Below are 10782 nucleotides of genomic sequence, written 5' to 3'. Positions count from 1 at the left end.
AATAATTCCATATTTGCATGCACTACAAAGTGATCTATACGATAAGTCTAGTTCTCATCTGTCACCATACGGCTTATCCCCTTCACCCATTTCACCCACCCACAACTGCCCTCTGTTCTGGTACCCATCAATCTGCTGTCTGTATCTATGACTTTCATCTCGTTTTGTTTGTTCATATGTTTTGCTTTTTAGATTCCACATATAAATGCCATCAAACAGTATTTGTCTTTGTCTGACTTATTGCACTTAGCATAATGCCTTCAAGGCTTAGTCACGTTGTTACAAATGGCAGATTTTTTATGGCTAAGTAGTATTCCACTGTAGATATATACCATATCTTCTTTATTCATTTATCTACCAATAGACACTTGGCTTGTTTCCAAACCTTGGCTATTTAAACAAAATTGCAATGAACATCAAGTGCATGCATCTTTCAAATTAGTGACTTTGTTCTTTTTGGAAAAATATCCAGAAGTGGAATTGATACTGTAGTTCTATTTTTAATTCTTTGATGAAACACCATACTGTTTTCCACAGTGGTGGCACCAGTTTACACTCCCACTAACAGTGAGTGAGGGTTCCCTTTTCTTTACATCCTTGCCAAGGCTTGCTATTTCTTCTCATTTTGATTACAGCCCTTCTAACAGGTGTGAGATGATGGTTCACTGTGGTTTGATTTGATTTCCCTGATAATCGGTGACGCTGAACATCTTATCCTGGGTCTGTTGACCATATATATCCATGTCTTCTTTGGAAAAATGTCTATTTAGATTCTCTGTCCATTTTTAAATCAGATTGTTTGGGAGGGTTTTTTGTTTTTTGTTTTTTTGCCATTGAGTTGTTTGAATTGTTCCTATATTTTGGATATTAACTCTTTATCAGATATGATTTGCAAATATTTTCACTATTCACTAGGCTGTCTTTTCATTGTATTGATGGTTTCTTACACTGCACAGACATTTTTAGTTTGATAAAGGCCCCACATGCTTATTTTTGCTTTAGTTGCCCTTGCTTTTGGAGTCAAATCTGAAAATTCAACATTGGGATTGATGTCAAGGAGCTTACTGCTGCTTTGTATTTCCTTCTAGGCACTCTTTGTGTGTCGGGTTTTACATTCAAGTCTTTAACCCATTTAGAGTTAAGTTTGTGTATGATTAAGTCTTTTATGTGGCTGTTCAGTTTTCCCAACACCATTTAATGAGGACACTGTCCTCTGTGGTTTGGGGGATGCAGAAGTGCATCATTTATGTTAGTTAAAATATGTACTCACACGATTTTGCCTCAGTGCCTTGGAGATATTATTTTATTTTTTTTTAATGTCCTGGCATGTGTTACTGAGGATGACAGTCTGATTTTTGTCCAACACTGACTTCTGTAAGTAATGTCTTTTCTAGTAACTTTCAAAACTTTCTCCTTCTGCATAATAGTTGTTGCTTCATTACCATGCATAGAGGGTATATGACTGACCTAGACAGCATATTAAAAAGAAGAGATATCGATGCACAGTGCTGGATGCTTGGGGCTGGTGCACTGGGATGACCCAGAGGGAGGGTGTGGGGGGGGAGGAGGGAGGAGGGTTCAGGATGGGGAGCATGGGTATACCTGTGGCGGATTCATTTCGATGTTTGGCAGAGCTAATACAATATTGTAAAGTTTAAAAATAAAATAAAATTTAAAAAAATAAATAAAAAAGAAGAGATATTACTTTGCCAACAAAGGTCCATCTAGTCAAAGCTATGGCTTTTCCGCCTCATAGCTCAATTGGTAAAGAATCTGCCTGCAATGCAGGAGACCTGGGTTCAACTCCTGGATCGGAAAGATCCCTTGGAGAAGGAAATAGCAACCCACTTCAGTATTGTCATCTGGAGAATCCCATGGACAGAGAAGCCTGGCAGGCTACAGTCCATGGGGCTGCAAGAGTTGGACACAACTTAGCGACTAAAGAGAGAAAGATGTATGGATGTGAGAGTTGGACTATAAAGAAAGCTTGAGCACTGAAGAATTGATGCTTTTGAACTGTGGTGTTGGAGAAGACGCTTGAGAGTCCCACAGCAAGGAGATCCAATCAGTCCATCCTAAAGGAAATCAGTCCTGAATATTCATTGGAAGGACTGATGCTAAAGCTGAAACTCCAATCCTTTGGTCACCTGATGCAAAGAGCTGACTCAATGGAAAAGACCCTGATACTGGGAAAGATTGAAGGTGGGAGGATATAGGGGATGACAGAGGATGAGATGGTTGGATGGCATCATCGACATGATGGACATGAGTTTGAGCAAGCTCCAGGAGTTGGTGATGGACAGGGAGGCCTGGCATGCTGCAGTCCATGGGGCCGCAAAGAGTTGGACATGACTGAGCAACTGAAATGAACTGAACTGAGGATAAAACTGTTTTCTCCTTCCTCCATCTTCTCTTTCCTAATTCCCAACTGTTCATTCCTCTCTTCTGTATTCTGGGTTATTTCCTCAGGCAATTCCTCCAATTTATTTATTCACTGTTTAGTCACACCTGGTTTAAACTATCCTTGCTGCTGCTGCTGCTAAGTCGCTTCAGTCGTGTCCGACTCTGTGCGACCCCATAGATGGCAACCCACCAGGCTCCGTCATCCCTGGGATTCTCCAGACAAGAACACTGGAGTGGGCTTCCATTTCCTTCTCCAGTGCATGAAAGTGAAAAGTGAAAGTGAAGTCACTCAGTCGTGTCCAACTCTTAGCGACCCCATGGACTGCAGCCCACCAGGCTCCTCTGTCCATGGGATTAAACTATCCTTAAATAAGGTTAATTATTTCTCTCACCTATGGCAATATTTTTCATATGTAAACATAGCTACTTTTCTCAGGTTTGAATATCCTTTTCCATTACCTCCATTTTATGGAGTCTATTCTTCTTTAACTTTGAATATTTTAAACACACTTATATGAAAATACAGGTACATCTCAGAGATATTGCAGGTTTGGTTCCAGATACCACAATAGAGTGAATAATGCAACAAACCAAGTCATGAATTTTTCAGTTTCCCAATGCATATAAAAGTTATATTTATACCATACTGTAGTCTATTAAGTAGGAATTATGCCTTACAAAAACAATATACATACCTCAATTAAAAATACCAAATGCCAACAATGTTAACCATCATCTGAACCTTCAAGCCATAACCTTTTTAACAGTAACATCAAAGATTACTGATCACGGATCACTATAACAAACATAATCATAAAGACAAAGTTAGAAATATGTTTTTTTTAATTATTATTTGAGTATAGTTGATCTACAATATTGTGTTAGTTTCTGTGTAGAGCAAAGCGAATCGGCTATACATATCCACATATCCACTCTTTTTTAGAATTACCAAAGCATAACACAAAGTGAGCAAATGCTGTAAATGGTATTGATAGGCTTGCTCCACACAAAGTTGCCACAAACCTTCAATTTGTAAAAACTGCAATATCTTTGAAGCACAATAAAACGAAGTGTGCATGTATTTTTTCAGCTGACTTCATTCTGCTTTCTTGGGCATCAAAGCTTCCATTTGTTGCACCTGCTGACTATCTCTCATGGTGGCATTTCCACAGTGTTTTATTTTTTCTCCTCAGCTCATCTTCAATAGGAATTTTCTTCAGGAGAAGCTTGGGGCATGCCCTGGTTTATGAAGACCTCCCTTGGAGGATGTTTTCTGGAAGTCTCAGCTGGGCTCACAGGATTCACTGGTTCTAGATCCTTGGATTAATCCTCAGCTCAGGTCTCCAGTGCACACATGCAGAGCAGCTCATTGCATGTTCTTCCTGGTAAGTCTGATTCACCTTAGATCATGGTAGGCAGTGAATTTCTGCCAGGGTTACATATGCTGCCATTCTGACATATAAGTTTGCATTTTTTAAATTGTTTCACCCTGTCTTTTAATCCATTTATTTTTTAAACATAAATATTTAAAGAAAGCTTCCTTTACTTGGAGCCTCTGGAATCTTAGAAGGTAGATATCACATGCTGAAATTGTTTGAAATTTTTGTATTTGTGCATTTTTTTCTAAGGAGACAATCTGCAGCTTTCATCATATTCACAAAGGGATCTGAGACCCTTAGAAACCATTCTTTCAATGGCGTTAAAAGGTTTTAAAACCGTCCTTTTAAACAATCTTGAATGTCTCCTAAATTAAGTGGAGCCCTTAGACATATGCTAAGAGCTACAGATAAAGAAATGCATTCTATGCCCTTTTTAGTCTAGGTCAGAGCAGGGAGGGAGTCTTCAGAGGCTGGCACGAGTGGTGCCACCACAGGTAGGCTCTAAGAGGCTTTCTTTCAGAGAATGTGTGTGTATATAAAATATATATTTTGGGCTTCAAAAAGCTGGAAAGAAAGGAAGCCAGTCCAATCAGTGTGACTGCCTTCACCAAGCAAAAGCCAACCCAAGCTTGCCCTGTCTCTACATCCCCCATCTTTCATCCCAAGACACATGAGGACACAGAAATATTGTAAAACAAATGGAATTAGTCCTAAATACATATATATATATATATATATATATATTTATAAAGCTATCAGCACATAAAGTAACATCACACAAAATAATGTAAGACAAAAAGACTAGAGATAAAGGAAGTCACCTTCTCATGATGAAAGGCCCAATTCAAGAAGACAAAGCTATTTCCAACCCAACGCATTGAAACGACACTGCCTCAAAATCTAAAAATCGACACTTGACAGAACTACAACAACAATCGGGCCAATCCGTCACCCTAAAAAGAGACCTTAACCACTGAACACTGATAGGTGACGTCTACGACTGTGTCTCTGACCGTGTTGCTGTCTGCAAACTGAGATTCAGCGAGGGGATGTTCAGAAAGTCACACAGCGGGGAGGTGGCCAAACTCAGCTACAAATCCAGGTTCCTCTGACCCCAAAAGCAAAGCACTTTTTGCTTTGCTTTTTCCTGCTAACAAGAACTAGGAGAGAGAGATGATACCAATTTGGAAGTATTTTTTAATACACGTAATGCATTTGGTGGAGTATTTTTCCCTGCTCAACGGCAGTTCGTTGCGATTCCTCCCCACCTGTTAATGACTGGGGTGTGTGCGGGGGCGGACTTGGCTTCCCGAGGCAGCCCACACAGGTTGTCACACTGTCAAGGATTCCTCCATTAACAAGCTGTCACTACGATGCCAACAGCCACCATTTGGTTTGTTCAGGGAGTCAGGGCTCTGCGGTGGAGACTTGGCGCGTTTAGAGGAATTTAAAAAAATAAGGCAAGAGGCAGATGTCTTCCAGTCTGTTCTTCCACAACAGACTCAGGGATGAAGCGTGGGTTTTCACTGGAAGGAGGAGGGAGATGGGCTTTTAAAATAAGTGCGAAGAAGGAAAAAAGCTAGGCCAGGGGGACGGGAGAATAAGAACAATGCATTTAAAATGCAGCCCTTCCATTCCTCCAGGCTTCCTCTGGACAGGTTTCTGAAAAACCCCACAACTGCCCGTACCTTCAACAATGTGGGCTTCTCAAACTCTTAATTTTTTCATTAATTTATTTGTTTGACTGCATCACACGGGGCATGTCGGATCTTAGTTTCCCAGCCCTGGACTGAACCCGAGCCCCCTGCAGTGGAAACTGGATTCTTAACCACTGGACCACCAGGGAAGTCCCTCAAATTCTAATTTTTAAAATGGTTACAAAGCCATGGTTCTGCTTCTTAAAGTAAAAGGTGCCGTTTGCCTGCAACCTTTTCAGAATTACCCGGATGAAACAGACGGACACTCTGCCAATCTGCTGAGGCACTTTCTGAGGTCTGTGTACTTCCTGTTAATTAGGAAGATTAACCTACCAGTTGACACAGCCACACACACAGAAGTCGCTCAGTCATGTCCGACTCTTTGCGACCCCATGGATTGTAGCCCACCAGGCTCCTCGGTCCATGGGATTTTCCAGGCATGAATACTGGAGTGGGTTGCCATTTCCTTCTCCATACCAGTTGACAGGCCCAACTCCCCACTAACAAAGACACCTGTGGAAATGCCAGCTTTTCAGAGCACTTCAAATAAGGGGATGGGAAAACCCAGCTTTAGAGCAACTACATTCAGAGATGCCATCTCAATAAATATTTTTCTTTGCACCTGTAGCCTCAGAATTGATTCCCACCTTCCTACCAACAAGTTCAGCACCTGTACCACCTAAAATAGGCTTGAGTTCTCTCCAGCCAGTAAGCCTTCACAACCTGCTCAACAAAAGCTTTTATGTTTCCAAAAATTGTACTGAAGCTACCTTTGTTGTAAAAGTGATGTTTCCATAGTCAGATTTCAGGGAATTAAAAAGTACAAGCATCTCCCACTTCTACCCCATTTTAAGTTCATTATTAACATCATCAAATAACATTATTGTTTAGGCCCAAGCAGTCAGTCAAAAGCACAGCCTTAATTCATGATGAGGATCTAAGTTGGCTTAAGAAAAAAGAAAAAGCAGTTATCCTGGCCTGAATCATCAGTGAGACATGCAAGATATTCTGTTGGCAGAGGAGGAGCAGGCAGGTTTAGAGGTTATACAGACTCTGATGAACTTTGGGAAGGATGGATGAAACTTGGAAATTCCTAAGCATCTGTGGTCTGGCAGGAATCATTACAGGCAGCAGGCAGGGGACTATATCAGAAAGAATCTGGATGGCAGTAAACACTTCAGGTTTCCCCCATATCCTAACTCTAGCTTCTGGCCAACCTCCCACCCTATGGGTTGTCTCCTGGGAAGCCCCTATAGGGGTTGCTCTTCTAAGACTTTAAGCTCCAAATAAAAAGGAATGTTTCAATCAGGTAGCAATGTCAGTTCCCCTTTGGCTATGGCTGCCAGGAGTCTTGGAGGCAGCATTATTCTTCCGTCTTCTATCATCAGCTATATTATAGAACAAGAGTCAAAAAAATGAAGACCTTGGGTCAATAAAGCTTCTGTAAATAAAGCTTAATGGAAACCCATCAGACCCATCTGTTTATGAATTGTCTATGGCTGCTTCTATGCTACAATAGCAGAGCTAATAACAACGGAGACCATGTGACCCACAAAACCTAAAATATTGACTATCTAGCCCCTAATAGAAAAAAATCTCCAGTTTCAAAATATGTGCAAATCCTGGATGTAATATTCAAAATATATTTCTAAAGGATGGCTGGGGTGGCAATAAAAGTAGTCAAAAATGACCAGGAACAATGAACTCTCAAAAATAAGCAACTACTTAAGCTAGTATATGATCTAGGGCCATTTTTCCTCTCTCTACAAATACTGGATCATCCTACCATGGGACTCACAATCACTGATACTCATACCATTGCTGGGACCTTAATGAGTGAAAATCTCACCAGTTAAACCAGCAAAGAACCTACCTTGCAAAGAACGGCATTAAGGAAGGTTGCTTATCTTAGTCCATCTAAGGTTGAAGGGGAAACAAGTCTTCCTTGAGAATTCATAATGACAATCCAACACTCAGGCAAATTTGGGACTGGACTCACAGTGTCCATGTGGACTGGACTCACAACAAGAATGCTGTTGTTCAGTTGCTCAGTCATGTCTGATTCTTTGTGACCCCATGGACTGCAGCATGCCAGGTTTCCCTGTTCTTCACCATCTCCTGAAGCTTGCTCAAACTCGTGTCCATTGAGTCAATGATGCCATCCAATCATCTGCTCCTCTGTTGTCCCCTTTTTCTCCTGCCTTCTATCTTTCCCAGAATCAGGGTCTTTTCCAGTGAGTCAGTTTTTCACATCAGGTGGCCAAAGTATTGGAGCTTCAGCATCAGTCTTTCCGATGAATATTCAGGGATGATTTCCTTTAGGATTGACTGGTCTGATTTCCTTGCAGTCCAAGGACTCTCAAGACTCTTCTCCAACACCACAGTTTGAAAGCATCAATTCTTCAATGCTCAGCCTTCTTTATGGTCCAACTCTCACATCCATACATGACTACTGGAAAAACCATAGCTTTGACTAGACAGATCTTTGGCAGTAAAGTAATGTTTCTGCTTTTTAATATGCTATCTAGGTTTGTCATAACTTTTCCTCCAAGGAGCAAGAATCTTTTTTTTTTTTTTTTTTTAATGAGACATAGGCAGAAATGTTTATTTTGCATCGACTTTTTTTTTTTTTTATGTGTTCCCCATCCTGATCCCCCCTAAGAATCTTTTAATTTCATGGCTGTAGTCACCATCTGCAGTCATTTTGGAGCCCAAGAAAATAAAGTCTGTCACTGTTTTCATTGTTTCCCCAGTTATATGCCATGAAATGATGGGACCAGATGCCATAATCTTTCTTTTTTAAATGTTGAGTTTTAAGCCAACATTTTCACTCTCCTCTTTCACCTTCATCAAGAGATTCTTTGGTTTCTATTCACTTTCTGCCATAAGGGTGGTGTCATCTGCATATCTGATATTTCTCCTGGCAATCTTGACTCCAGCTTGTGGTTCATCCATCCTGGCATTTTGCATGATGTACTCTGCATATAAGTTAAATAAGCAGGGTGAAAATATGCAGCCATGATGTACTCCTTTCCCAATTTGGAACCAGTCTGTTGTTCCATGTCTGGTTCTAACTGTTGCTTCTTGAACTGCATACTGGCTTCTCAGGAGGCAGGTAAGGTGTTCTGGTATTCCCATCTCTTTAAGAATTTTCCACAGTTTGTTGTGATCCACATAGTCAAAGGCGTTAGTGTAGTCAATGAAGCAGAAGTAGATGTTTTTCTGGAATTCCCTTGCTTTTTCTATGATCCAATGGATATTGGCAATTTGATCTCTGGTTTCTCTTCCTTTTCTAAAGCCAGCTCATACATCTGGAAGTTTTCAGTTCACATATCGTTGAAGCCTAGGTTGAGCATTACCTGCTCTGTGTGAAATGAGTGCAATTGTGCAGTAGTTTGAACATTCTCTGGCATTGCCCTTCTTTGGTACTGGAAGGAAAATTGGCCTTGAACAGTACAAAAAGGCAAGAAAAATATCCAAGGAAAGAATTTAATTTAAACTACTTAGGATTGGCCTTGGAAAAAGCTCTACATAGCCTTTCTGGAGAAATGCATCTAATATACATACAAGCCTTAAGAATTTTCCACTGATAATGTTTCAAGGAACATGAGCTCACAATCAAAAACTACTTAGCACATGAGTAAAACAAGTCATTTGGAGGGAGTTGGCAAAGAACAAAATCAGTTCTACAAATGAGAGCAGCAATAGCAACAGTAGCAATAGCTAACACTTGTGCAGTTCGCTCGGTGCTAGGAATTTCTCTAAGAACTTTACATATCATTAGTATTCAATCCTCAAAACAGTTCTCAAAGCAATTACTTTTATTACTTTTTTCTTAATGTTCATTCCCATTTTCCAAATAAGGAAAACAAAGCAGAATGTCTTCAAATTTTAGAATGGTGAGAATGCAAAACCAATACAATTGTAAAGTTAAAAAATAAAATCAAATTTTAAAAAATAATAATAAAAAATATGACAGGTAACACATTTAAAGAGATAACTGACTGAGATTGTGTCTCAAAAATGACCAGGCATATGTGAAAGAAAGACTCAAGGAGAGATTATATAAATGAAAAATATAGTAAATAAAAACAAAAAAATCAAGGTATAAGCTAAATTACAGATTAGACACAGCTAAAGCAAGAATCACTGAACTGGAAATAGTCTAGAATTAAAAGAGAATTACTACTCAACAGGAAGATGAATGCAAAAATAAATTAATAATAATTATTATTTAAAATATTGCATAAAATGAAAAAGTATAAATCAGAGGTTAAGAGACACAGAAAGTGAAGTAATGATATCTAAAACACCCCTAGTAGGAATTTTGAAAGGAGATAATGGGCTGGTAGATAGACGATATTTGAAGAGATAATGACTCAAAGTTTTCCAGAATTGATGAAAGGCATGAGTTAGTCTGAATAGGATAATTAAAAAGAAACCTAGACAGTGATATGGCATAATGAATCTGCCAAACACCAAATAACAGAGAAAGCCTTTAAAGGTATCCGGAGAAAAACAACTTGCCTTACCTCCAGTGTCACGGCACTTAGACTGATGAATGACTCCCAGCAGTAAGAGTGGAACCCATTTAAAGTGCCGAAGTAAAATAGCTGTCAACTGGAAATTTTCTAACCATCAAGGCAATAATTGAAGAGTAAGGGTGAGATACAAGCAGCCATAGACAAGCAAAAACTGGGTTAATTTCCAAAGATCTTTACTAAAGGACTAAAGCATATACTTTAGAAAGAAGGAAAATGATTTCAAACAGATTGAAGATTTAATAAACCATAGTGTGCACAGAAGGCGATAAACATCTAGGTAAACCTAAGACCTATTAACTTATAAAACAATGATAAAATGATTTACATGACAAAATATGAACAAGATACAAAAAGTTATCAAGTAATAATAGTATATACATTCTGAGAGAATATTTGGGAATAAAGTATTTTAAATATCTTACATTGTTGGGGAGGAGAAGGCAAACTGATTTTAGACTTTTAAAAATTGAATATGGAGAAAATTTTCTAAAGCAACCAATTAACTAATACAAATAGAATGGAAATAATAGCAGAAATCTATCCCAAAATAATAGCAGAAAACTAAAGGAATAATGGGGGACAGAGGAAGCCCTGCTGCTGCTGCTAAGTCGCTTCAGTTGTGCCCGACTCTGTGTGACCCCATAGATGGCAGCCCACCAGGCTCCACCGTCCCTGGGATTCTCCAGGCAAGAACACTGGAGTGGGTTGCCATTTCCTTCTCCAACGCATGAAAGTGAAAAGTGAAAGTAAAGTTGCTCA

The sequence above is a fragment of the Bubalus kerabau genome, chromosome 20 (genome assembly GCF_029407905.1).
Source record: "Bubalus kerabau isolate K-KA32 ecotype Philippines breed swamp buffalo chromosome 20, PCC_UOA_SB_1v2, whole genome shotgun sequence".
NCBI lineage: Eukaryota > Metazoa > Chordata > Mammalia > Artiodactyla > Bovidae > Bubalus > Bubalus kerabau.
The sequence above is the reverse complement of the archived record's forward strand: the minus strand, read 5'-3'. Positions refer to the sequence as shown.